Raw genomic sequence first — 27,393 nt, 5'->3', positions numbered from 1 at the left:
GACACATTCCACCCCCCAGGCTGTTTCACAAATATTAAGAGGAACAATGGATAAGGGTATAGATTAAGCAATTAAAGAACTTTGCTTAGTGGAGTTGGTAGGGTAGGGGTGGAATCTATTCCAAATGTTACCAATGTTTTTGGAGTGTCATGGTCGCAGAGATGATATAACAGAATTGTGGCTGGGAAATTTTACCTAACCCTCAGGCATATATGGTGAACATACAGGTCTTCCTCACACCAAATCAGTCCATTGGGTTTCCTCAGCTCAGCGGTCTCTTCTGCAGCCAGTGTGATTCTCCAGGTGTCCGGCAGAGAAGAGGCGCTGGCTATGTTGTTTAATGGTGTGGTTTTTCCTTGGGGTGGCCAAGGGGAGGAGATGGACCTCTACTAGAGACGGGTCCCTGTTCTCGTGATAGGATCCTAGCAAAAACTGGAAAGCCGTTGTCTACACCAACCCTTTTCAAACTTTTGGCCATGGAGGCAACCCTGAATAATTCTTCCGACTTCAAGGAGCCCTGGAAGGGATGCCGGCTGGCCACGCCTTTCTGCTGCACATCCTGGAAGTGACATGTCACTGGAAGTGACATCACCACCCACGTTAACTGGCAGGCTTGAGGAGAAGAGGAGAGACAGGAGGCAGCTTAAGGCAGGATAGGCTCGCTCAGGCTCGCCTCTCTCCCAGATGCAGACACCATGGGGAAACTAACTCATTCTCGGGGTGGGTGTGGGAGCAATGGAGGCGGCCAGTTCCTTAATTTGTGGCTGAGTCCATTAAGGCAGGAGGGGGAAGCTGTGGACCCCCTGGTTGGGAATCCCCGGTCTACACAGAGCAGTGCCTTCTCCTACCGTCTATGGAAAAGGATAACTCTCTGGTATGTGGGTAGGTCTGGCCGGAGAGACAGGGAGAGATGGCGTTGGTCTTGGTACCCTCTTAGGATTGTAATCCACCAAAAAAGTTTTCTTGCACCAGTCCTGTTGAACTGAATTAGAGGAGCACATGAATTTAGTAGACCTTGCAGCTTCCTGGTAGATTCTGCTCCTAGTGGTGTCGGCCTGTGACCTTGCAACAAGGTTGTGGTTTCACTGGCAGGGCCAAGAACGGGGCGTGTGTAGAATTTGCCAAGTCATCATTAGACCTTTACATACTACTGTTAAGTGTTTAGCTTCCAAAGAGGGGAAGGTTTGGTTCGAATGTTGTCTGTAAACCTCGGGTCGTTTACTTACTGAGATTCTGAAGCGATGGATTCAGTGATTCATACTGTGTCGTCGTAGAGTGCGTTGTGCTTTGTAAATCTGTGTTTATAAATGTTGCAACCCGCCCTGAGCCTCTGGGGGATGGACAAACTAGAAATCCAATAATAAATAAATATTTACCTTTATAACCCTGCTTTTCTCCCCAGATGGGACCCTTGTGGTTTAAACTTTCCCTTCCCCTCTGTTTTATTTTCACAGCAGCCCTGCAATATAGGTTAGACTGGGGGGAAAGTGGCTGGGCTCAAGCTTCTGTGGCAGAGCAGGATTCGAACCTGGGTGTCTGATCTCATTGTGGAGTGGACCATAGTGCTGAATAAGGGATGTCAGGTCACCTTGAAAAAAGTCTGTGTTCTTTTGTCGTTTTTTTTTTTTTTACTGCAAAGCTTCCTTTACAACTTTTAAAATACCCGCTCTTCTGAAAATGCTCAGAGCTTGGCTTATGTGATGTCCTTAAGAGGTCTCTCATCCTAGCGGCGTACGAGGTGAGACTTGCTTAGCTTTTGCCAGTAGCTCCAACCATTCTCTGCTCCATTATTCTGACAGGCAGCATTAGTGAAAGATTTCCTTAGTATACTGTCTTAAGCAAAGAAAGGATCAGGTTCTTAAGTTCACAGTCTTCTCATAAAAAAAAAAATGGGCCAGTTTGCATATACCCTCTCACTGTACAAGGATTTATTTGAACTGAATTCATTTTGTTTTTGAGAATTGGTCATTTGATAGATTTGAGCAGTTCTTCCACATGTTTCTGAGATTAACATCAAGCTACCGGGAACTAAATTGGGGTAGTTTCTCAAAAAAAAAAAAGTTAGGAGAATACCTTTTGTTTCCAGGTACTGGATTTGTGTTTGTTTCCTCATAGTCGTTCTAATAGCTAGCAAGCATAGCATAGGTTTCTCTAGCAGAAGCCTAATTTTTATGTGCACTGTCCCTATCTGCGACAGAAGACCAAAAGATATGTTGAAATGCGAGCCTGTGGAGCTTTCTCCCCTGGGAGGTGAAGCTCACGCTGTGCCCAGAGGCTTTCTGGGCCGAATTTGAAACTTTTCTCTTGGAGGAGGATTTCGAATTGGGTCGAAGAAGGGATGGCGTTTCCATGTAGATGTCTTTATGAATCCCGCAGAACTGTTCCATCCAATTTTCACTTGTAAGCTGCCTCGAATGTCTTCGGATGGAAAGGCGGCTGATAAATAGTCAAATAAAGTTTACCCTATTACTCGGCTCAACTTTCTTTGAAATCGCAGCGTGATCAGGACCGTGGGGGACTTAAAACAGTTCTTCAGGGCCTGCAAGACGGAGCTGTTTCACTGGGGCTACAATTGAGGCCCAGAGAACATTAATTACTGCTCCCCCCTAATGCAGACAAAATCTGCATGCCAGCTATAGTTATGATGTTATAGCACTTGGTTCCCCTCCCTCCCTCCCTCCTACTGCAGGGAAGGCTGGGGGGGGGGGCGTGAGGGTCTCCTGGTTTTAGTGTAATCTGGTTTTTAAATGTTTTAATGTTTTAACCCTTGTTTATATTAAATGCAGTGAACCACCGAGCGCCCTCAGGAAAGGGCAGCACAGAAATTTAAAAATAAATTTAAAAATGAAAATGATATTGCCCACCAGGCTCCATGCTGGAACGCTGGTCTCAGTGAGAAGGAAATGTCATGTTCCCAGTACTAAACATTAAAGATATAATTTAATGTATGTGGCTTGGGAATTCAATACAATATCTCAGCTGCTTAGGTAGTCTGAATGAGGTAATCCTCCCTTTTGGACATTGCTAGTAGTTAAGCTGGGTTGGGTGATGTTTTACATTCCCTGCTAAAATCAGTGCAGTTTAGTAATTCTGGGGGTACAGTGAGCCCTTCATTTTCAGGGAGAAGGGGTAGGCCACCTGTCTTTATAAGAGCCAGTTTGGTGTAGTGGTCAACAGCAGCAGCCTCTAATCTGGTGATCTGGGCTTGATTCCGCAGTCTTCTTCCGCATGCAGCCAGCTGGGAAACCTTGGGCCAGTCACAGTTCTCAAAGCTCTCTCAGCCTCACCTTCCTCACAGGGTGTCTCTTGTGGGGAGAGGAAGGGAAGGTGGTTGTAAGCCGCTTTGAGACTCCTTTGGGTAGTAAAAAGAGGGGTACACAAAACCATCTCTTCCTTATGAATAAGAGTTCTTATATGCCTTTTCTTCACCCAAAGGAGTCTCAAAGTGGCTTCCAGTCGCCTTCCCTTTCCTCTCCCCACAACAGACACCCTGTGAGGGAGGTGAGGCTGAGAGAGCCCTGATATTAATGCTTGGTTAGTACAGCTCTCAGTGCTATGGTGAGCCCAAGGTCACCCAGCTGGCTTCTTGTGGTGGAGGAGTGTGGAATCAAAGCAGATTAGAAGTACACACTCCTAACCACTACACCAAGCTGGCTTTCTTTATTTCTTTGAAAAAAGTAATTAGTGCCTTGGTCTGTATAAGCATGTTAACATTTCGAGGCTGTAACGGGGAAGTATCCTAACAATTAAACAACTTTGGCACCCCATCAACCAACCAGCCCGTAAACCCCAAGCATCTTGATTTCAGATATTTATATACCACTTTTGTACTAAATATATATTTTCGGTCAACCACTTTAGGTATAAAACAATTAAACTATATAAATTGAAAGAACATAAAATCAATAGAAATCCATTAGTGTGAAAACAGCTGATAGTATCACACATACACTGTAGCAATAACCAGATCAGTGTTTGTGTGTGTGTTTGGGGGGGAATTGCTGCACCACGAAAGCCAGGAGCATAGAACCACTTTGCCTAATTGTGGTGCCACTGCAGAAAAGGTTATTTTCCCGGTGCCGTATATTTACTGGAAGATGGGACCGCATGGACTCTGAAAGTAAACGTCATCATTGGACGAGTTGATCCAGGAGGAGAGACTCGTGTCCCCTGGTCCCAGACTATTTAGGGCTTTCAGGATTGTGTGCTTTGAATTGTGTGTGGAAATGAATACAGCTGTGTTATGGCTGACTCTTGTTAATAATATAGAAGGCGTACTGTGAGCTGGTTGAAGTTTCCAAAGATCCTTGAAAGGTAACTCTATATACGATGCAGGGAGGGAAGGCAGCATGAGAGCCAGTTTGGTGTAGTGGTTAGGAGTGCGGACTTCTAATCTGGCATGCCAGGTTCGATTCTGCGCTCCCCCACATGCAACCAGCTGGGTGACCTTGGGCTCGCCACGGCACTGATAAAACTGTTCTGATCGGGCAGTGATATCAGCGCTCTCTCAGCCTCACCCACCCCACAGGGTGTCTGTTGTGGGGCAGGAATGGGAAGGCGACTGTAAGCCGCTTTGAGCCTCTTTCAGGTAGGGAAAAGTGGCATATAAGAACCAATTCTTCTTCTTCTTCATGGTATAGCCCAGTCTTGGAAGCCAAGTGGGGTCAGTATTTGGACGGGCTCCCAAGGAAGACTCTGCAGAGGAAGATAATGGCAGGCCACTTCTACAGTTCCTTCTATAACTTGTAGGAAGCAACGCATTGCTTGAGAGCACTTTTACGCACCAATGTACAACGCATCACAGTAGGCAGGCCTGAAAGTGTCACTGTGATGAAATTGCGACTTTCTAGAAGGTCACGCCGGTTCTATATCAACTGCGGTTTCAGGCAAAAATAGCGTGTATGTGAGAGAGTGCATTTGCCATCTCCCCAGCATTTAACTTTTTATTCAGCAAGAACAAGACTGCTATTAGGAGAGGCCCTGCCTGCACATCTAATGAGACACCTCAGACCAGCATTCTCTCCTGCATTCAATTTGGCTTATTCAATTTGACCTTTCTTATTAGGTCCACTCAGACTTCTGTGTTTTCCTAGCATGTATATGTAGCCTCTGTTTGGCAGTCTAAACAGCAGGGTGGTTTGGAGTCAGTGGGTGCCAAATGGCATTTTTCTGGGACCTGGAAATCTGGGACCTTTGAAATCTGTGTCTTGAGGACAACTGTAAATATCTTGTTTTCAGATTTTTTGAATAAATGGGGCTGTTAGAATATACACGTGCCACATTTCAGAGTTTCTCCCCCTTAGGGATCTCCACGTGATGGCTAGTGGGTGAACTCAGCACCTGTACAGTTTTCTCTGACCATAGTCATTTGTACCAAATTTTAATCTAAGTGTAATTAAAAACAAAACAAAAAAACAAAGTCTGCCCATAGGTTCCTTTGGAAGGAGAAGACCAGTATGTGTAAGACAAAATTCTATGCTCTGTATCTGTCTCTTTGGATTTTGCAAGTTATGTCTTAGCTAAGTCGGGGAGCGCAGGCTTCATCACAAAGGCTGCCATTCCTACTTGAAGTCACCAAATTAGTTTGGGTGAAGCTATTCAAGTCCCTGGGCCACTGGACTGGCCCTTGGATGTTTGAATTCAGCCATCTTTACTACAGTTCCCTCTGTGACTCCTAGGAAGCAACCCTAAAAGCTGGTGGACTTGTAAGTCCATGGGGTGACTCCTACCCCTGCCCTCTTATGCAAACTGAGCAAAGCGTAAAGACTTCCTCTAGCTTAGGCAGCTTCATCTTTGAGAAAGAACAAGTTGGAGGAAAGGCTCCTTTGAGGACAATACCAGTGCTCCTGGTATTGTAACTCTAAGGTGTTTCAGTAAGATAACAGCTTGTTAGCCAACCGCAATGATGATTTTAGAGTCCAGATTTGGTTACAGCTTTCCGTGTTCTGATGACATCCAGATGGGGTTAATAGAATGTATGCTTGGAGAGCCTGCATGGTGTAGTGCTTAAAAGCGGCAGACTTTAATCTGGAGAACTGAGTCTGATTACCCCACTCATCCACATAAAGCCTGCTGGGGGACCTTGGGTCTGTCACAATTCTGTAAGAACTCTCTCGGCCCCATGTACTTGACAAAGGTGCCTGTTGTGGGGAGAGGAAGGGAAGGTGATTGCAAACTGCTTTGAGACTCCTTAAGGTAGAGAAGCCGGCGTGCTGGCGAAAGATAAACTATTCTTCTTTGTGGGGCTGTCAGTATGGTACAGTTGAAAAACTTGAGCTGGTTTAAAATGGAACCTCTTCGGCCTGGGCACGACAAATCCCAAGCGCCAGGTCACCACTAGGTTCTGATGCGCCTTGGCTGTTTCGGCGAGCACCAAAGACCGAGGCGGCCAGCGGAGGGGAGGGGCACCGTCTGGAAAGCTGCCGATGCCCCTCCCCTCTGTGCTGCAGTGCTGGCTGCCTCGGGCTTCGGGGCTCCCTAAAGTGTGCTAGAGCACGCAACCCTAGTTGGTGACCTGGCTTCAGCTTTGGTGCTCGCCGAAGTGTGCTGGAGTGCACAGCCTGAGTCATGACAGATCCTAGAAGTTTCATTCTGGAACCTGGTATTTCCAGCCCTGGCTTTGTTGTTGTTGTGTTGGCACTCCTTAGTAGAAGTACTAGACTAAATATTTTCACAACAGAATATGTGTTGTATGATGCATATTGTCATAGCTTGTTTGTATGCAAGCTTAACATCATGCAGTGTTGGTAGAAGAATTCATCTCTTAACCTGTTGCTTTCTGTGCTGGCTCCGATAGTCAATGCGATGGATCTTTTAAAGGGAATAATGAAAACCATGAGAACTTGGGGAGGTTAGGGTTAGAGGTTAGCCTTTTGTTGGCTTGATGATAACCACATTTATTTATATAGCATAATATCACAGCTTAAGTAAAATTGTAAGGAACACTGAGGGTTACGTTTTGTGGTTGCAATAATGAGAAAGCCTTGTAATTAAAATACAAAGCCCTAAATGCTGAAGGATTACGCTGGCTCCTAGAGCCAAAGAAAATTTGTCAAGGCCTGCCCTAAGCCTACTACATGGTATAGTATGGCTGTCAGAGATCCTATTTTGCCTGTTTTAAAAACTCTATACCAGGGGTAGTCAAACTGCGGCCCTCCAGATGTCCATAGCGGATGCTGGCAGGGGCTCCTGGGAATTGTAGTCCATGGACATCTGCAGGGCCGCAGTTTGACTACCCCTGCTCTATGCTGTCGATTACAGACTTCCTCAACTTCTTTGTTGCTGTTGTGAGCCATTCAGTCGTGTCTGACTCTTGGTGATCCCATGGCACAGCCGTCGCCATGACCCCTAAACCCACATCGCCTTCCTCAGCTGTGCAGTGTTCTCGCTGGTGTCCATTTTGATCTGTTGAGAACCCCCTGAAATACCCTTCCAGCTTCGGGAACGTTCAGAAGTGGCACCATTGTGCCGATTATGGTTGGGAAACATAGCTGTGTACATGCCCACCTGGAGCCTCTCCCCTTCTCCCTCCCCCCCCCCCCCAGGCCCAGTATTGGCCATTTTGGGTGGGGTGAGTGGATCACCTTGACTCTATATGCTCATAGCATGTGATACATGTTTAACAAACTTAAAATCTTTATTGAAAAATAACTCTCACCCATTCAGGAAACCCTTCCAGGGCTGTCAGGTAACCGTGAGGTTTCATGAAAGCCTGGGCAATGGGTTTGCTTCCAAACACCATTTGAAGTGCTGATTTTTACCTATAGTAAAAGGCCTGTCTATGAACTGGATTCAGGGTGAGGCCTTATCCCATCTGTGCCCGCAGGCTGAGTTTAATCAAAGGCCTACCTTTGTATGCCTCCAGGTTCTGAAGCTAGGTATGCTCCCGACGTGGCTTTCCGAGTGGTGGCAGCCGTATGTATTCGTCTGCTGATAGGTCTGTTTTTTCAGGTGCCAGGTGAAGATACGTTGGAATTCCCTCGAGCCTTTTAGCTGCAGGTTAGCTTCCCTGGCTTGTCACCAGTAGTTTTCTGGCTATGTTTCAAATTCCGTTTTCAAGTTGTTCGTAGTTTGCTGTGTTACTGCTCCTGTTTCGTCTTTGGTGCAATGTTTAAAACATCATTATTTGTTTGTTTTCTTACATTTTTCTACTGCCCTCCCTTGCGGCTCAGGGCGGTTGGCAACATGAATTCACAGCTCACAAACCCATTGTAGTATTGGTACAGTAGAGAGAAGCTAAACTGAACATGTGTTAACAATATGAACATTATAACGTAACTCTGTAAGACGGAGCTCTTCCACTGGGCTTTTGGTTTGTCTGTTTATTTTTATAGTTATATACCGCCGTTCTCAAATGTCTCACGGCGGTTTACAGAATTCATAAAAACAATATAATCCCATAAAACTCATTAAAAACGTAATTAAAACACAATATCACGGTGGCGGATAATAAATATATAACCCACTCCCCTCCCCCCGTCCAGCAAAGGCCTGTCACTCTCTGTCTGGGAGTGAGGGACTTAGTTGGTTTCATCCAGAGATCCACAGTTGACAACGTCCTGGCCTCAACCATATGCCTGGCAAAAGAGCTCCGTCTTGCAGGCCCTGTGGAAAACTGATAAATCCTGCAGGGCCCGTAGGTCTTCCGGGAGCTCGTTCCACCAGGTTGGGGCCAGGGCTGAAAAAGCCCTGGCCCTGGTCGAAGCCAGGCTTATGTCCCGGGGGCCTGGGACCACCAGTAAATTCATACCCGCAGAGCGAGGTTGAGGTTGGGGAGGAAGAGCTGTCCTGGGATTTACAAACTGCAAGTCCCACCTAGTGGAAAGCACTGTTTTAATTCTACCTGGTTGTATCGGAGAGTGGATGCAGTTGGGGTAGGAGATTTGCTGACTGGAATAAGGAAGGAATTTTGTTCTGCCATCTGTTGGAGTGTTAGACTGTAATATTGCATGTTAAGGGGGATTAACTGAAGGGGTTTTTATGGAAATTGTTATATTTTACTGTTTATCCTGATATAAGCCGCCTCGGGCCGACTGTGTTTGGAGGGGAGGGGCATAAATTAAATTATAAATAAATAAAATAATGTTATAAACAGTATAAATGTTTAAACCGTGCATATTGTTTGTTGTATATAATTATAGAGAGGCAGGACGTCACGTATTTCACACAAATCAATAGCTCATTGGGAAATACCTTAACAAAGAAGGTAGGTGCTGTTGCAAGGAGCTTTGTTGATCCACAGATAAATTCAAAAAAACATACCGTATTTGCCGGCATATAAGACTGGGCGTATAAGACGACCCCCCAACATTTCCACTCAAAATACAGAGTTTGTTACATTACATTACAGTACCATGGGCCACTATGGGCAGCTATGTCTATCCCAACTGAAGTGCACCGGCGTCTAGGACGACCGCCCCCCCCCCTCTTGGAGGCATGTTTTTCAGGGGGGAAAAGTAGTCTTAAAGGTAAAGGTAAAGGTATCCCCTGTGCAAGCACTGAGTCATGTCTGACCCTTGGGGTGACGCCCTCTAGCGTTTTCATGGCAGACTCAATACGGGGTGGTTTGCCAGTGCCTTCCCCAGTCATGACCGTTTACCCCCCAGCAGCAAGCTGGGTACTCATTTTACCGACCTCGGAAGGATGGAAGGCTGAGTCAACCTTGAGCCGGCTGCTGGGATCGAACTCCCAACCTCATGAGCAAAGCTTTCAGGCGGCTGCCTTACCACTCTGCGCCACAAGAGGCTCAAAGGTAAAGGTATCCCCTGTGCAAGCACCGAGTCATGTCTGACCCTTGGGGTGACGCCCTCCAGCGTTTTCATGGCAGACTCAATACGGGGTGGTTTGCCAGTGCCTTCCCCAGTCGTTACCGTTTACCCCCCAGCAAGCTGGGTACTCATTTTACCGATCTCGGAAGGATGGAAGGCTGAGTCAACCTTGAGCCGGCTGCTGGGATTGAACTCCCAACCTCATGGGCAAAGCTTTCAGGCGGCTGCCTTACCACTCTGCGCCACAAGAGGCTCTTAAAGTAGTCTTAAAGTAGTCTTATACGCCAGCAAATACTGTAAGTCTCATAATACGTAAGAACTTGGACTTCACAGTGTGTGAGCGAGATCTAAGCAGCCAGCTTTCTTCTTGGTTTCTGCTAGTAGTTTTCTAGGTTTGAGTAGAGACCTACAGAATAACTTGAATGGGCCAATTTGTATGATGAGTGATTAGTTAGGACGCTTGATGTATTTAGCGGGATATTTGCAACATGGTGTGAGTATCTTTGTGCCAGCCATCTATTTCAACTTGGCTCTGGGTAAGGTGGCGTGTTAACAGTAGCTCTACACAGTTGTGCTTCACATCTCAAGTGTTTTTAACACATTTCTAATTAGGTGTGAAGTGATTGAAGTTTGGTAGGGTCTCAGTGAATGGAGTGCGTTCAGGTTCCCTGCTAATGTAGTTTATTTACTTAGGTGGGTCGCCTGTTAAAGAAGGAAGGTGATCTCAATTTAATGTGTGTGTGTAAAAAAAAAAGAAAGCCTTGTTTTGATTTTTTTGAAACAGATATATTTAAGAATCCATTTCTTTTGGAAGATATAAAAGGTAAAGGTATCCCCTGTGCAAGCACGGGTCTTGTCTGACTCTTGGGGTGACGTCCTCCAGCGTTTTCATGGCAGACTCAATACAGGGTGGTTTGCCATTCCCTTCCCCAGTCATTACCGTTTACCCCCCAGCAAGCTGGGTACTCATTTTACCGACCTCGGAAGGATGGAAGGCTGAGTCAACCTTGAGCCGGCTGCTGGGATTGAACTCCCAGCCTCATGGGCAGAGCTTCAGATAGCATGTCTGCTGCCTTACCACTCTGCATCACAAGAGGCTCTTTTTTGGGAGATATACCCATGCTCAATTCTCACTTCCATTTGGCGACTGCACCTCGTACTTGCGTATTGAAAGTGCAACTTGAACTCAGAACACCTTAAGGCAGTGGTTCTCAACCTTCCTAATGCCGCAACCCTTTAATATAGTTCTTCATGTTTTTGGTGACCCCCAACCGTAAAATTATGCAGGTGTTCTTTCACAGAAATTAAACCAAAACTGACCAATGGCGTGAAGATCCATTGTTCCTGATGGTATATAAATTGTTTTCCCCCCCGGGAAATCTCAGTTCAGTTCTGCCTCTTGTCACGCCAAGCAGCGCCAAGCTGCTCACTCTGCCATGACCCCTGTGAAAGGGTCGTTCGACCTGCAAAGGGGTCCCGACCCCCAGGTTGAGAACCACTGCCTTAAGGACACTGTTTCGCCTAAGTGGCGAACTGAAATAAAATACCTGCTTTTACTTTAGGATGCAAAGATGAGCATGGGATTGGTGCTAAAAATAACTCTCCTGTTGATGCATTAAAAAAAAACTTGCCCTCTTCTTTGACTGCCTGTGAAGTAGCTTCCAGAAATACAAAGACCCGGTGCATCAACAACGAACCAAACCATACTCACCATGATCAAATGAAAAGTAGGGCCTAGTTCACAAAGCCAGCCCCCAAATACACAATTTCAAGCAGAGCCATGGAAGTATCATGGGCAAACAAAGTCCAGCAGTCCTGCTGCTACTGAGATCCTGCACCTTTCCTTGCAATGTATGGTTATGGAAATTTATGTCTTCTACCCTCCTGGTGTCGTGTGGGACTGGCATTGCACAGTGTTATAACATCAGGTGATAAGGTTCCATAACTTTAAATTACGGGAAGGTAAGGAAGAGGTTTCTTTGCAGGTTGCTATTTTCAGTGGCAGTGCTGTGATTACCATTTCCCGTTCTGCTGGCTTTTGCAGTGGTCAGGGAGTTGCTCCCTTTATGGTTAGGCCAATTTTTGTTTCTCTTGGGCCTTCTGGATGACTGCAGTTTCTGTTAAAATGTCCGGGTTCCTTGGCACAGATTCAGTGGTGTGGGTGGCTGGGGAATTAAGGAGCTTCTAGGGCAGGGAGTGACGTCTACATTTGACAGAACAAAAAATACAAGTGTAAAAATGAGACATAAGTCCTTTCTCGGGGAGAGTAATCAGATGTGAGGGGACCTGCTATGGATTAAACCATTTTAATGTGAGTGCAGAGCAAATCTTTCCCTCTAGACAAGGTGGAGGAGTGGGCATGGCTTCACAAGCCTGCTTTCCAGCATTCAAACCATATTGTGCATGTATCAATCAATCAATATTTATTTACGGTCATACAGACCGATATTCAAATACATATAATTAAAAAAATAAAACAATTTAAAAAGAGAGAAGACAGAAGTAATACTATAAATTTTTAAGAAACTCTAACATCATAGGAACTTTTAAGATGTTAGATTCAATATTTAAAACATACTTTAAGTTACCGGTAACAATTGGCTCTTTGTACTTTTGAAGTTGGATCAGATAGAAATTTTCTGATCCACATACATAGTACGCAATTTCATGGCGGCAGTGCAAAATTTAGCTGTGCAGAGAGTTATTTGCCTGTCTTCGTCTTGAAGCAGCACCTGGAATTTCTCCTTTGCGCATGTACCAGGCAGAAGAGGATTCAGAAAGTGACATTTGATTGGTTAGCTAATGCAGCGCATGCAGGGAATCATGGGTATGAGTGAGTGTTCCGATGGCCCCACAGTTAAGGGCAACTCATGTTTTCAATGGTGGTTTCCATAACAAATGTTTAAAGGGCGGGCGATAGATGTGTGCTTTGAAACTCTTCCTTGCATGTGCTTGGAAGCCAGAACAGAGTACTTTTGTATTAGCACACGTGTCTTTTCACACAGCTGTGCTGGCTGTGTATCTGCAGCAAGTACATTCAATGCGAAAACTTCAGTCTTGTGCTAAGAATACTTTTACTGCTTTTTAAAAAGAGCCTTGAACAAAGCCGCATGAAGATTCTGTTTTATAGAGATAAATCTTGGATTAATGTATTTCTTTCTGTGTCCTTTAGGGAACTTGCTATGAGTTTCAGATGAAAATATGTGCTGTTTAATACCAGAAGTGGGAAAAATACGTTAGATTCCAAGGTATCATTTTAAGTTCTAGCCCTGAACAGAGTTAAATACTTTTAATTCCTGAATTTCTAGACTTAACAGCTAGCCTGTTAGTGCCCAGCTGAAATTAGTCGTTGGCTTTATTGTATTTTTCTAAAAATGTTTTCTAAATGTATGCATAGATTAGAAAACAGACTTTTTAAAAAACATTAAATTTAATTATAATCCAGATGAAGCTAGCCCACTTCCCAGTTTCGTTTGATTTTCATTGGATGAGCGGAATATATGTGAAATATGTTTAAATGTCACCTGTTGAAATTGAGGTATTCAGATCTTAGTATTTAGAAACACTAAGATCTGGCTAAATCTTGCCCTCTCCGGTTTGGTGCAGCAATTAGGAGTGCGGACTTCTAATCTGGTGAGCTGGGCTCGATTCTGCACTCTCCCACATGCAGCCAGCTGGGTGACCTTGGCCTCGCCACGGCACTGATAAAACTGTTCTGACCTAGCAGAAATATCAGGGCTCTCTCAGCCTCATGTCCCTTACAGGGTGCCTGTTGTGGGGAGAGGAAAGGGAAGGCTAATGTAAGCCACTTTGAGACTACTTCGAGTAGAGAAAAGCGGCATATAAGAACCAACTCTTCTTCTTGAATTAGGATTTTGTTTACACTATCTCAGTTCTAAATTGTTTGAGTAAACTTGTGATGTAAGCATGGATAATAAACATACGCTGATTTCTTGAGCTGACTTTTAAAAAAAAATCATTCATGCTTTCCTCCCCATTCCTGTAAGGATTTGGAAATAGAATCTTACGTGTTAAGTTGCAGACAGAACAGCCTCTCTTGTAGGCGTAAAGGTTCATTTGGGCTGAATTTCAAGTGTGAGAATTCAACTGAGAGTTGAATCCAACTTTTCTCTTGTTCCCTAGGAACAAGATGTACTCTTCTGGAAGGCAGCCTATCCAAGGTACAGAACGTTAATTTAAATAGGAAGTTCATGTGATACATTTCACGCTGGGTATAAGTAACCCAGTTTGTGATTTTTTAGTTCGCTAGCTCCGCAATCTTAAATTCTTCTTGGTGAACTTTTCTTCTAATTTATAGGCACCCTCCTCCCCCAATGGCTGGCCTTACAAAAGTCCTTAGGATTTTAGTCCACGCAAACTTACACTAACAGTTATTCTTTCTTTGCCTACAAGAAAAACAAATTTCTGGGTCACCTGCATGTGATTCTTAGTTGTTACACATGGCTGTTTTCTAGCTGGCAATGGGTGTTCCAAAGCTTACTGCTCCAAATCTCTAGGTCTAGGAGTCCACACTCCCTTTCAGCTAAATGTATCTGAGAGTTTAAGAAATTAAAGTTCTTTTTTAGGGTTGCTGTTAATATATCTGCTCTATATGTCACATTTAATGGTATCTCAAAAAGTTGGAAAGCAACTGTGTTGCTACTAAATCCTAAAATAGTTTCATACATAATGATAAGGAAGATTTTTTTCTCTTATATATGCGCCATAGAAAAGGGAAAGGAATAATGTGTCTCTAACTGTACTCCTAAGAATCCGATTAAATACATCCACATGTACAGCCGCTGGAACATAGACAATGTCTTTGTATCCTTAAAGAGAAGAACGTATTGAGGCTCTCATGCTCTTGTTAATCTGCAGATTATGTCAAACAGAAATCTTAAGAAGGGCATTTTTATAAAGGCAGGAGGGCTATATTATAACATAACGGTTCAGGAAGGTGCTTCAGTAAAGGGAACAACTGCGAAGAATATGCTGCATTGTTTGCTGAAGTTCTTTTTACTTATGTAATATCACATCGTGCATTGAGGTGGGTAGCCGTGTTGGTTTGAAGCAATAGAACAAAGTGGCACCTTGAAGACCTAACGGAGTTTTATTCTGGGTATGCATGTACATGAAAGCTTATACCCAGAATTAAACGTGCCTTGTTTCAGATTTCTGTAATCCTAGTCCTATTATTTTGCGTGTTACAGTGGTCCCCAACACCTGCTCCAGGGACCGGTCCCGGTCCGTGGATCAGTCAGTACCGGGCCGCGGCTCCTCCTCGTCCTCCTCCCCGGCTGCTGCCTTGGGGGCTGCCCTGCCACTCTGCTGCCAGCTCACCTTTGGTGCTCTCCAGCGACCGCCATGGCTGGGGGTCCCCCTCGGCGTGGCACTGCGCAGCTGCTGCTGGCAGTGCTCCCCAGTGGGCAGCGGAAAGTCAGGGGCGCTGGAAGGAAGGCAAGTGGAGCAGGGGCTCAGGCAGCGGCAATGTCCCTTGGCAAAAGACTACCCCCCCGGGCCTCAGTAAAATTGTCAAGCATTGACCGGTCCCCGGTGATAAAAAGGTTGGGGACCACTGGTGTATTAGATGCCTTATCGTGCTTAAGGCATTGACCTTTGCACTGTGCAATCTGCCTTGAGTCCCAGTGGGATAGGAGGGACTATAAACATTAAAAAAGGTACCACTCCCATTATTTGGATCCTGCTGACATGAGCCGCCTGTCATTCAGTCCCTTCACCTCCTGTTTGTCATGCATGGGAGGCCACTGGGAGATGTGTGGAAAAATGTTTGATGTCATAAATTTAGAAGAGAATGGATTTGACAGAGCAGCTTTTGGAAAGAGGTTGGGATTTAGAAGAAGAGTTGTTTTTTTGTACCTTGCTTTTCACTCCCTGAAGGAGGCTCAGAGCGGCTTAAAATCGCCTTCCCTTCTTCTCCCCGCAACAGTGAGGTAGCTGGGGCTGAGAGAGCTCTGACAGGACTGCTGTGTAAGAGCAGCGCTATCAGGACTGGAACGAGCCCAAGGACCCCTGGCTGACTGCATGTGGAAGTGTGGGGAATCAAACCCAGCTCACCGGATTAGAAGCTGCTGTTGTTAACCACTGCGCTGCAGCAAGGTTTTTATGCCCTGCTTTTTACCCCCCGAAAGAGTCTCAAAGCAGTTTACAGTTGCTTACCCTTTCTCTTTGATAGAGCTGTGACTGGCCCAAGATCAACCAGTTGGCTGCACATGGAGGAATGGGGAATCAAACCTGGTTCTCCAGATTGGGAGTCTGATGCTCTTAACCACCACGCTGTGTTGGTACCACAGTTCCTGGACACTTTGTTTTGTGAAAAGGCCATGGGCTACCCACATCAGATGCAGACCTCCATTCATATCCTTGTAACTTTGAGGCTCGATTATGTTAATGCGCTTTGTCAGAGGTTGTCCGTGATGAAAGTTTGGAGGCTCCTGCTGATGCCAAATGCTTGAACTTGGTTATTGGGCCTCTGCATTACATTCCTTTACTAGCTTTGCATGCTATTCAGAGTGGTGATTTATCGAGGCCCAAAAAGCTTGGGTTCAGCGTACCTGAGCAGAGTGTTACATTATCTAGAAATTTTGGAGCCATGGAGCCCCTCATTTGAGGAAAAATTGAAATATATGCAGTACTTTCCTATCAAACCTGAACTTCTTTTACTGATTTAGCAACAGGAAATTTATCACCTCACCTATGACATAAAGTTGCAGTATTTGGCAAATTTATGGAATTAAAAAAAATATAAATGTCTTTGTTTTCTATAAAAAAAGGCAAGTTGCTTGAGAGAGTTGTGAACTTCTGCACCGCGTGCTGTCATAATGTAGGCATTTTAACTTTTGCTGTCTGAAAGGCAGGAGGGGAAAATGAAAGGTAGTAAATGAAAGGAGGAGTATTATTTGGACAGCAACATACTCAGTGTTATTAGGTAAGATTACCATCATATTTAAATGTTGTTAACTTTATAAAATAGAAAATGCTCAAAACATTAATAATTTATTATCATTACACATTGTATTATATAAATTGTTGTCAGAATTATTTACATTTACATATAAACAATGAAAAATATTGAAAAACTTGCCTATGTCTGCAGCAGGGATTTCCAACCAGGGGGGTCTGTGGGAGCTCTGGAGGGGCTCTGTGGCCTTTCCATTCTGCCTTTCTGGGCTCGGCCACAAGCAAGGGAACTGGCCGCTTCTGTTGCTCCTCCTTCCCTCCTCCAGAATGTGAGTTCCCCTGTGGTTTCCTGGAAGGGGGTGAGCTTGCATACCTCCCCCCAGCTTAAACCCTACCTCCTGTCTCTCCCTCCTTTAGTATTCCTCCAGCTTGCCTTTTAACACAGATAGTGATGTCACTTCCAGGGGAGTATGGCAGTGAGGTGTGGCCAGCTGACATCACTTCCAGGGCTCCTCAAAGCCTGAAAAATTATTTCAGGGGCTCCTCCACGGTCAAAAGGTTGAAAAGGGCTAGTCTACAGTATACATGGGAATGATCATTATCTAATGCCATAGAATGGTTCTGCACAAGCATTCTTATTGTGCACATTTTGCTTGAAACTGCCTTTCATTCCAGTCATTCCAAAAGGAGGAAAAACCAATGCATGGGCTTTCCCCCCTTTGGAAACATAGAAAAAGTGTGAGGACTTTTTTCATGTGATGCATTTGGAATGAGACAAATAATGCCTGAAGCATTTCATTCATTTGCGAAAAGAAAACGTGGATAAAATTGGGAAGGTGCAGAGGAGAGTTAAGAGGATGATCTGGGGCCTGGGGACCAAAACCCTAGGAGGAAAGCTTGAGGGACTTGGGAATGTTCAGCCTGGAGAAGAGGAGGTTAAGAGGGGACATGATTACTCTCTTGAACTATCTGAAAGGTTGTCACTTGGAGGAGAGCAGGGAAAGTTTCCTGTTGACATCAGAGAAGAGGACCCACTGTAATGGGTTTAAACTACATGTAGAATGATATCAGCTAGATATCAGGAATTCTTTTCACAGTCAGAGTAGTTCAGCAGTGGAATTGGCGGCCTAAGGAGGAAGTGAGCTCCCCCTCACTGGCAGTTTTCCAGTAGCAACTGGACAGATGCTTTAGGGTGATTTTGCCTTGAGCAGGGGGTTTGGGCTAGATGGCTTGCATGGCTCCTTCCAGCTTTTATGCTTCTGTGATTCAGAGCCTCCCCCAAATTTTTGCATTCGCAAAATGAACAAAGTTCTTAGAAGAAAAACAAGGAAGTTTCCTACATTTTCCTGTTTTTGTCCTGGTCCTATCACATTTATACCAGAGTCACCATCTCTGTCCGTAGGTTCCACTGTGACTTTTCAGAATAAACTGTTTGGGCTTTAAGTCCACAATCTGTTTCTCAGATCTGGGCTGCATGGGTATATCAAGAGACTTCTTAGATTTCCCCTTCACCTAGAAATGATCTGCTCTGGACATTCACTAAAGCCTCAACCTTTTATCTTTTGGAAGCAGAGTCAGATACTTTTATTCCAGAGAGTTTTTAGGTGGGAAGGGATATGGTAGTTATAGCATGAAGCAGACAAGGCGGTTTGGTATAGTGGTTAAGTGCTGTGGCCTCTAATCTGGAGAGCCAGGTTTGATTCACTGCTCCTCCACATGGAGCCAGCTGTGTGACCTTGGGCCAGTCACAGTCCTATTAGAGCTGCTCTCAGATTGCAGTTCTTCCAGAGCTCCCTCAGCCTCACCAACCTCACAGGTTGTCTGTTGTGGGAGAGGAAGGGAAGGGTAGTAAAAAGCAGGGTATAAGAACCAACTCTTCTTCAAAACAAAGCTGCTTGAATAGAACTTGGTAGCCCAAAAGTTCTGTGTATGGCAGAAATGTATGTGGACCTGGAGGCTTGCTCCCATTATGTACTCCTCCCAGGTAAAGGTGTACACCGAACTAGAGCTTTGTATAGATCTTAGTCTGAATACAATTTAAAAGAATGCAAATTTCAATTTAGGTAACTACTTTAAACCATTTTCTTTCATATAATGTTTTTTTTTTAACCTGACAAGTGATCAACTCTACTTCTTTTGGCATCCTTGTTTCTGTCGTTCATACGCTCGCTTTCTGTTATGACGTACAGCAGGGGTAGTCAACCTGTGGTCCTCCGGATGTTCATGGACTACAATTCCCATGAGCCCCTGCCAGCGTTAGCTCATGTAGTCCATGAGCATCTGGAGGACCACAGGTTGACTACCCCTGACATACAGCATCTGTATTTTTATTCTCATTGATCATTAAAAGTCTTTGAGATAGCTGCCCAGAAGGCCCCACCCCTTGAAGCTTTATCCAAATTTCATGTTGAGCCATAAATTTAAGAATCCATACATACGGCCTTCACATCCTGTCTGAAAGCTATTTGGGTGACAGGGCCAGGATGCAGTGTGTACAGGGGGAAACGCTTTATCCCACAGCAGTCTTCCTTGCCTGATGTCGGTTGTTACCCAGATGGTTGTCTTCGAATGATTGATTATAAGAAGCACCCAAGATAATTGCATTGGGAGTAAAACCTAACACACCCCTCCCCACTATAGTTAATCTTAAGTGATATGTGGCAAGACTTACCAGCTCCTGAGTTTATTTCCTCTGAAAGTGTTCACTAAGACTTGCTCAACCTGGAGACTTTTTTTTTGGTCCTTGAAGTCATAATTCTGTGTTTATGACATTGCTTCACATAGCAGTGCTGGCATCACATATTTAACTCCTGACTTGGTTTAAAGTGTACATGGTAATAAGTGGAGGAAAAGGAGGTTTGGGACATCAATAAAACATCTGCCGCAATAATTAAATCAGGGGTGTCAAACATAAGACCCGGTGACTGGAACCGGGCCCATCCGGGGCTCTTATCCGGTCCACAAGCAACTAGGGCAACAGAGGGAACAGGAGGCTGGGGGGGGGGGGAGTGGGCGGAGCTACTCCGATTGTCCCTTCAGCCCTGCAGAACAACCTCACCTGCTGCAGTCAGGCAGAACTCCTTTGCTTCCCTGGCAGCCTGAGTGGTGAGTTGGGAGCCACAGGTGCATTCAGACTGTCTTGGGGTTCCAGGGCGAGGTCACATGCCTCTCTGCTCAGCCTGTAACTCTGGGGGTGCTGTACTGAATGGTGGAGGGAAGTGGCATCTACATATGGGGGTGTGGGTACAGACGATCCTCTACTGGAGCCTGCAGGAGACCAGTGTTACCACTGTATTCGCATTCCCCCTCTCAGCGGATGTCCTTTGGGCCAGCCCTGCCACCAAGCACACAACTCAGCAGCCAGACCTCCCTATCCCATGGGTCATTTTGTGGCGTTCATCTGTAGGCAAGCTGCAGCCTTGCAGGAGGGCGATGCTGGACATCTCCAGCTATGCTGGACCCTGGTTGTCTGTGGCCTCTGCCTTGTGCCTGCTCCCCCATCAGACAATCCAGCGGCCTGCATCCTGGGGGGGCTGCTGTCACGTGGGGACAGCATAGTTTGCCCACAATCTCTGACTCGAATCCCTGCCATGTTAATCTTTTCCATATCGTTTCAATTTTAGTATACGTGCTTGTGAAGCGAGCAAAAGATTAGATCTATGGGTATCTCCATAGATTCTTTATGGCTACTGAATCCTCTGCATTTGGATGTCTGAAGCGTAGGTTATTGGACACGGAATTACAAAATCTCACCGAGACAGCTAGAGGATTATGTTCTCCTTTGAGACTTCTTGGGACTTCTGCCGAGCTACGGATCCATTCTTTCATATTTTTACCACCTAACAGCCCCCCCCCCCAAGCTGCAGCAAGCATTTATGCAAGGGAGATTACAAAAAGACCTTACTCTAAAAGTATATGTCCCTGTAATTAGGGCTGCGTTGAAGCAACCCTACATGTTTTTTTTTCCTATTGTCTGTTATATGCCATTTTTTGTGGGCAGCTCATCGATCCTCTTTTTTTTCTAAACAACAAGGACTTGATGATGAAACTAAGATCATTTTCCTATTAGGAAACAAAAACTCAAGTTATTGATTCAGTTGCCAAGTTTGTACCGCTGGCTATGAGGTCCTGGAACTGTAGAACAATTAATGCTTTATAATGGATTTTTTCTTCTGTCATCTTTCTTTATATGCCAATAAAATTCTTCTGATTCTGAATCCCTGCCATAGATCACCTGGCGATCTTGGCTAGAGGCAGTGGATGCTGCATGGGCCCCTACAGTTCATTGGGCTTTGCTTGCCCTGCTCTGGGTCCCCCAATGCATGTGGCCTTCTGCTAGGGCCACTGCCCCCCTCCTCCACTTCTCTTGGCGGGGGAAGGGTTAGTTCAACTTGTCTTCTTGGTCTGCTTTCATGGTGACACGGAGGCTGAGAGGAGTTCACAGTACCTAATCGCTTTGTGTTTTTACTTTGGGGCCAAGACTGTAGTGAAATAATGGCTTCAGATCTTGTTCATGAAACTTTAGTTCAGGCTTCGGCCCTGTGCAGTCTTCAGTGGGCCGCATGAGAAAGTTTTTCCTTCTTTTAGTGCAAGAACGTATTGCCAACTAGTTGCACCTGTGCCCTTGAGAAGCCTAACATTTTTGCACATACTGATAAGACAATTGGCTTTAGTTGTTCACAATTGTTATGAGAACAGTCCATGAGTTAGATGAGACAGCATTACCTCATCTGTCTTGACACTAGTAACCCCTTGGTTAAGTAATAAATTGCTAACTTCTTTTTGATTGGCTTATGTGCCCAAAGCCCCACATGGGAACAAGCGATAAAGGTCTTCCATTGAAACATCATGCTGTTCAGTTTTTTGAATTGTTCAGATTTTGGGGAAACCCTTGTCTGCAACCTTGTGTACCTGCAACCTGCATTATTATTATTATTATTATTATTATTATTATTAGATTTATAGCCCGCCACTCCCTTGCGGCTCGTGGCGGGTAACAATATCGCAATTCCCCATTAAAACCCCATAAAACAATAATAACATTGCCAATATTGCCGGCATGGCAAGAATGGCAGCTCAACTCCCCCCCCCCCTCCCACTACTAGCGGGTGGAGAGGAGGTCCTGATGATGATTTGCTTCGGGTCCAGAACCCGAGTCCCCGGGGGAGGCATAGATCTATTATCAGCCCCGGCCTCAACCATAAACCTGGCGGAAGAGCTCCGTCTTGCAGGCCCTGCGGAATGTTGAAAGATCCCGCAGGGCCCGCAGCTCTCCCGGGAGCTCATTCCACCAGGTCGGGGCCAGGACCGAAAAGGCCCTGGCCCTGGTCGAGGCCAGGCGTGCTTCCCTAGGGCCGGGAACGACCAACAGGTTTTCACCCGCAGAGTGCAAGGCCCTGCGAGGGGCATAGGGCGATAGGCGGTCCCTCAGGTATGTGGGTCCCAACTCGCGTAAAGCCTTGAAGGTTAGAACCAGAACCTTGAACCGGATCCGGGCAGCAATTGGCAACCAGTGCAGTTGCCTCAGCACTGGCTGGATGTGGGCCCTCTAAGATGTGCCAGTAAGGACCCTAGCAGCTGCGTTTTGCACTAGCTGAAGTTTCCGGATCAAGGACAAGGGAAGGCCCGCGTAGAGCGAGTTACAGAAATCTATTCTGGAGGTGACCGTTGCATGGATCACTGTGGCTAAGTGTTCGGGGGACAGGTAGGGCGCTAATAGTCGGGCCTGGCGAAGGTGGAAAAACGCCTGGCCCGCTACTTTTTTGACCTGCGCCTCCAAAGTCAGGGAGGCATCAATGGCCACACCCAAGTTCCTGGCCTGGGACGTGATGGTGAGTTGCGTCCCTGCCAGGGTGGGTAAGCGCGCTTCCTGGTTCTGCCCCCTACGTCCCAGCCACAGGACCTCCGTCTTGGAGGGGTTGAGCTTCAGGCGACTCTGCTCGAACCATTCTGTCACTGCTTCCAAACATCTGGCGAATGGTTCCGGGGGGGAGTCCGGGCGGCCGTCCATGAGGAGATAGAGCTGGGTGTCATCAGCGTACTGGTGGCAACCCAGTCCAAAACTCCGTACCAGCTGGGCCAGAGGGCGCATAAAGATGTTGAATAATGTGGGGGAGAGGACTGCACCCTGAGGGACCCCACAAGGGAGTCTATAGGACTTTGAAACTCTGTTGTACAACTTTGCCATTCTTGTGTGTACACTGTTGGTTAGGAATATTATACAACGTTCTTATTTTTTTCACTGCTAGTATATAACTTACATAAGTACACGCTAAAAAATTCAAAATAGTTTTTAAAATCTTGTGTTTGATTCTTGGACACGCTAATTTGAAGCCTAGCCTGCCTTACTCGTGCAATATTACCAGAAAAACCTTTTTGTTTATGGGTCTTGTCTCTGGACGGAGCCAGGTACCCTGTTGAAACCCTGATAGGCCCCAAGACTGCCTCTGGGTCTTGAAAGTCTAGGGGACCACTCAGAGGTGGTGGCAGTACTACCATACAAGGAGGTTGGGTTATCTACTTCCTTGGGTTTTGTAAGTGTTCTGACCCTTCTCGTAGGCCACCCTCTTCTCTGAGGTCTGTGTGGACTTGGCCTCAGGGAAGTAGGGTGTGACTACAAGGACTCACAGCATTGGCGTTGGAAGTGGGCTGTGGGAAGGGGGTGCCTGCCCTCCAGGCACTGCGGGGACATCTGTCCAGCTCTGCATTGTTGGCTCTCCAGTCTGCAAATGTGAGTTTTCCTTTGCATTCTCCCAACCCATGGGGCTTTGCACTGAAGATGTACCAATTTAGAATTTACCACCTACTCTCCTTTATCAAGTTTGTATCTCAGATACTTGTCAAGACATTTATGGTGCACATGGGCTGGCCTGACCAAGTGACATTTATGTTCAGGTCCAGCCCTCATAACATACGAATTCCGCTCCTCTGAATTAAATTGTAACTGGATTAAGTATTGGCCTCTGACATCCCTAATGCTTTCGCGGTGGATTTCATTTTTTTTAAATTATTATTCTGGCCAAACTGACAAGCTAGATGAAATGGTGAAGGAGAATTGGTGAAATCATAGATTTTTGAATACTGCCTAGAAGAGACATAATGTCATTTCTGTTTTTTTTCTTTTCTTCCTGGAAGTGATGTCCCACGATTGCAGAAGTTCCCATCTCCTGCTGATTAGAAATTAGGTTGATGGATGACGAACTCCCCCAAGTGCTGGTGGGCTTCAAGAACCAAAAGGCTTTGAAAACTGCTGTTAGCATAGTTTAGATCAAGCTTGTCCGAACTCAGAAGCTAAGCAGGGCTGGCCGTGGTTAGTACTGGAGTGGGAGACCACAAAGGAAGACAGGTAGCTGCAAGGCAATAGCCAAACACCTTTGCTTGCCTCCCTGTGGAACTCCTCATTCATGGCATTGTCCTGAGTAAGGTTGTGCGCCACGGCCGTACATACCCAAAGTGCTGGCCCCGTCGGGCATGAACGGCTGCTTTGGCGGCCGATGCACACAACCCTAGTCCTGAGTTAGTTGCAACTTGGAGGCATGTTTTTTTGTGTTGTGCCAGAGGTGATGCAATAGTTTTTCAGGCTTCTTTTGTAATATTATTTGAATCTCTGGATAGCTCTGATGCTTGGGGCAGGTGCCTAAGCAACATAGGAGAGATCAGAAACTAGCATATTGGCTGCTGCCAGTCTGAATGAGACAATACTGGTGATTGACTGATGGTCTAATTTAGTTAAAGGCACTTCATATATGCAGATAGTGCTCCCCCTCCCCAAAAAAGCCTACTTAAAAATTTGATCTTGGCTGCTAACATCCAATATGTTTAAAGGCATCAAATACATTTCATGTTTTTGTACGTCTGCAGTCAGTAATATCATCTATTCATGAAATGATCTCAAAAGCTGTTTTCAAAGTTAGCCAGAGTCATGGGCGGATGCCAAAGGCACACAGACATCTGTGTAGTAAGCATCAACTTGAAAATCTCAAGTGGAGTTTAAAAAAAAAAACCAGTGCCATTTAACCATTGCGTGTGATGGTAGCTACAGATGTGGGCAGGCAGAGGCATCAGCTGAGAGGCAGCAATAAAATTATGCAAGCAGAGACTTGAGATGCATCCAAATAAATTCAGAACAGCTTGGTGAGCAATTGATTCCCTGCTGGTCAGCAAGACATAAGCCAAACAAATGAGTGATTGAGAATCCCCTCTTCTGAGTACAGAAACAGAACAGTTACAGTAGTGAGGGGTTTCCCCACCATTGGACCATATTCTGTGGCTAAGAGCCAAGTCCAGCATTCTGTTGCTCCGTGCTATGACTGTGGATCCAAAATTGGAGTGGGACTAGGCAGATAGGAACTGTCTTGGTTGTGATTGCTTGCTGAGTCACAGAAGGCATTTCTGGGGCACAGCTGGAAGGAAAAAGCTTCTTAAAAAATGAGAACTGCCTCAGCTTCAGACATGACCGAGAAGAGCCTTCTGTTTGTAGCAAGGGCACCCCTGCGCAATGGCTGCTGAACGCTAAGATCCTTTAGCCAGACTTTGTTAAATGGTCCAGTTTGAAATTAAATCAGGGGCCCCTGATCTGGCAGGAGTTTCCTTGGGCACAGTCACACAGGAGTATCCTAGCTGCTGGAAGGAACACATTGATTGCAGGTTTTCTGTTTAAAGCTGCTTGAGCCTGGCCATGAATAATAGACTCAAGTTTGCTGGACAGTAACAGAGAACCCTTCGCCATACTGCTTTTCCTCAGTAATCCAGGACAGGCCATCAAGGCACTGCTTAGGCTTTTTCGGACAGGTTTGAGCCAGCCTGCCATGCAGACAGCTCACTCATCCCACCTTTTTTCACCTCAACTAGCATGCCCATTCTTGGATCCCTCTTGTGTGTTCATTGCTCAGAATTCAAACACGCCAATGGGAAACCAGGCCCTGCACCCTTGATCCAGTCCCACCATGGGTCCCAAGTTCTGCATCCAGTTGAGCCAATGACTGCAGCTCCTGTTGAAGTTTAGCCACTCGTGTAAAACCACATCTCAAGCTGCTCCAACATTAACAAAATTCAAGTCCAGTAGCACCTTGAAGGCCGAAAAAATTTCCTGGGTTGAAGTTTTCAGGACACAAGCCTCTCACTCTATGCCTTCCTCAACTTCAAAGTCCATTATCTAGAATTGCGGACGCTGCAGTTGGCCTGCTTGCTGGACTTTAGCCCTTATTCCGAATCACTGAAATCCCTCACCTTAGATCCCCCCCCACCATTTTCTTTCATAGCTTTCCCTTTATATCTTGTTGTTAGCTCAGCAGCCCCTTTCCCATTCTTTGTTTTTCCCTGACTGTCCCACCCAGTCATTTGAATGTACATTGGTAAATGCTGACCCAGCGTAGGGAACTGAGGGAAGAGACTGAGGGCCTTTTCGCACAGGGATCTTTGTTGCAAATTGTTTGCGGAATGAAAAATCGCCATTTAAAATAGTGGAATTCGTCGTTATGCATACCTGCCTTTGTAGTGGAATCAGTTGCGTTTTTTAGCGTTTCCCACAGGCTTCCGGTCTCGGCAGAAATCGCTAGAAAGGAAGCGCTATTGCCAAGCTCGTCCCGCCCCTGGCCGTCAAGCAGCCAATGGGCAGCCGTTAGCATGCTCCCAAACAGCCCCTTTCCCTTTAAGAAAGGTTTTTAAAAAAAAAAACGACCCATAGCAACGAATCTAGGTAGATTCGTTGCTACGGAGAGACCCATCCAGCTGCCTAATGTGAGCTGTCCTTTGATTGTATGATCGTTTGCATGCTGCCTCGAGTGATAAAAAAAAAATCCCCCCCCCCCCTCTCACGGGCACGATTTTCGGCTGAATTTATTTGTAAAAAATAAAGGGACTTTATTTCAGCAAACGGGCTTTTCAGTGGTTTGTGCTTAGTGACTAAAGGTGAAGGACTGAAGCCAGGGAAGCCTCTAAACAGAAAGAGGCTCGCCGGTGCGTTTATCCCCGCTCGCTCGGAGAAAAAAAAATGGCGATCGCTTCGCCGGAAGTTTGGAGGAGAGAGCCAGGGGGAGGTACTTTGAAGAACCAGCAACAATGGTAACGCACAGGTCTTTAGCGCTACTGTTGCAGATTGGTTGCAGGAGTGTATCGCTATCCGGAGGGTGAATCCACTTTTCTGGATTCCCCTGAAAGCGCCACAACGAAGCGCTTTTTGCTGATTGGTTTCAGGATTGTTGCAGATTGTCTACGACGTCGTGGGTTATGGCAAATTAGTAGCGTTTCCAAATAGCAACCATTCTGCTACTTTGAAGCCGTGCGAAATGGCCCTCAGATCCTTCTTTTGTCCTTGTTTTATAATGGCATATGAGAGGCTGATGGTAAATCTAAACTAACTGTTTTCTTTCACTTTGAGGGGAAGTGGTCAGGTAGGAGTCAGGTTTAAGATTTATGAGGTGAACCAGCAACAGGAATGAGGTAACTTTGTATAAAAATAAACATCAGATAATTTGTCACAAACAGTTAACTGTTTCTGTTATTCAGGCAGGTCTTTAGAAGTCAGTATTTTAAGCGCATAAACAAGCATAAACTTCTTGTTCTCAGAGACACTAAAGTTGGTGAAGGTAGGAACATTCACACAAGTTTCATTTTCTTCCTTTAGCCACTGGCTAAGTATCACCCCATTTTCTAGGCTCTATTTCTCTCAGACTTGATAGCATCACCCCCTTCTCTAGGAGCAATTTCC

The 27,393-nt window shown here is 45.6% G+C and overlaps 1 protein-coding gene across 3 annotated transcripts in view; it reads left to right on the top strand.

Moving 5' to 3' along the window:
* Positions 1-27,393, top strand: part of PCGF3 (polycomb group ring finger 3) — a 133,068-nt gene that overhangs the window by 55,334 nt on the left and 50,341 nt on the right. The window contains exon 1 of one of the 3 annotated variants that reach the window (XM_077345594.1): positions 19,770-19,790. The exons of the other annotated variants lie outside the window; for them this stretch is intronic. The gene's annotated coding sequence lies outside the window, so the exon portion shown is untranslated. Of the gene's footprint in view, positions 1-19,769; positions 19,791-27,393 lie in introns of those variants that run through there. 3 annotated transcript variants of the gene reach the window in all.

This window comes from Paroedura picta, chromosome 7, assembly GCF_049243985.1.
Source record: "Paroedura picta isolate Pp20150507F chromosome 7, Ppicta_v3.0, whole genome shotgun sequence".
In the NCBI taxonomy this organism is placed as follows: domain Eukaryota; kingdom Metazoa; phylum Chordata; class Lepidosauria; order Squamata; family Gekkonidae; genus Paroedura; species Paroedura picta.
This window is presented reverse-complemented; position numbering and strand designations above follow the sequence as displayed.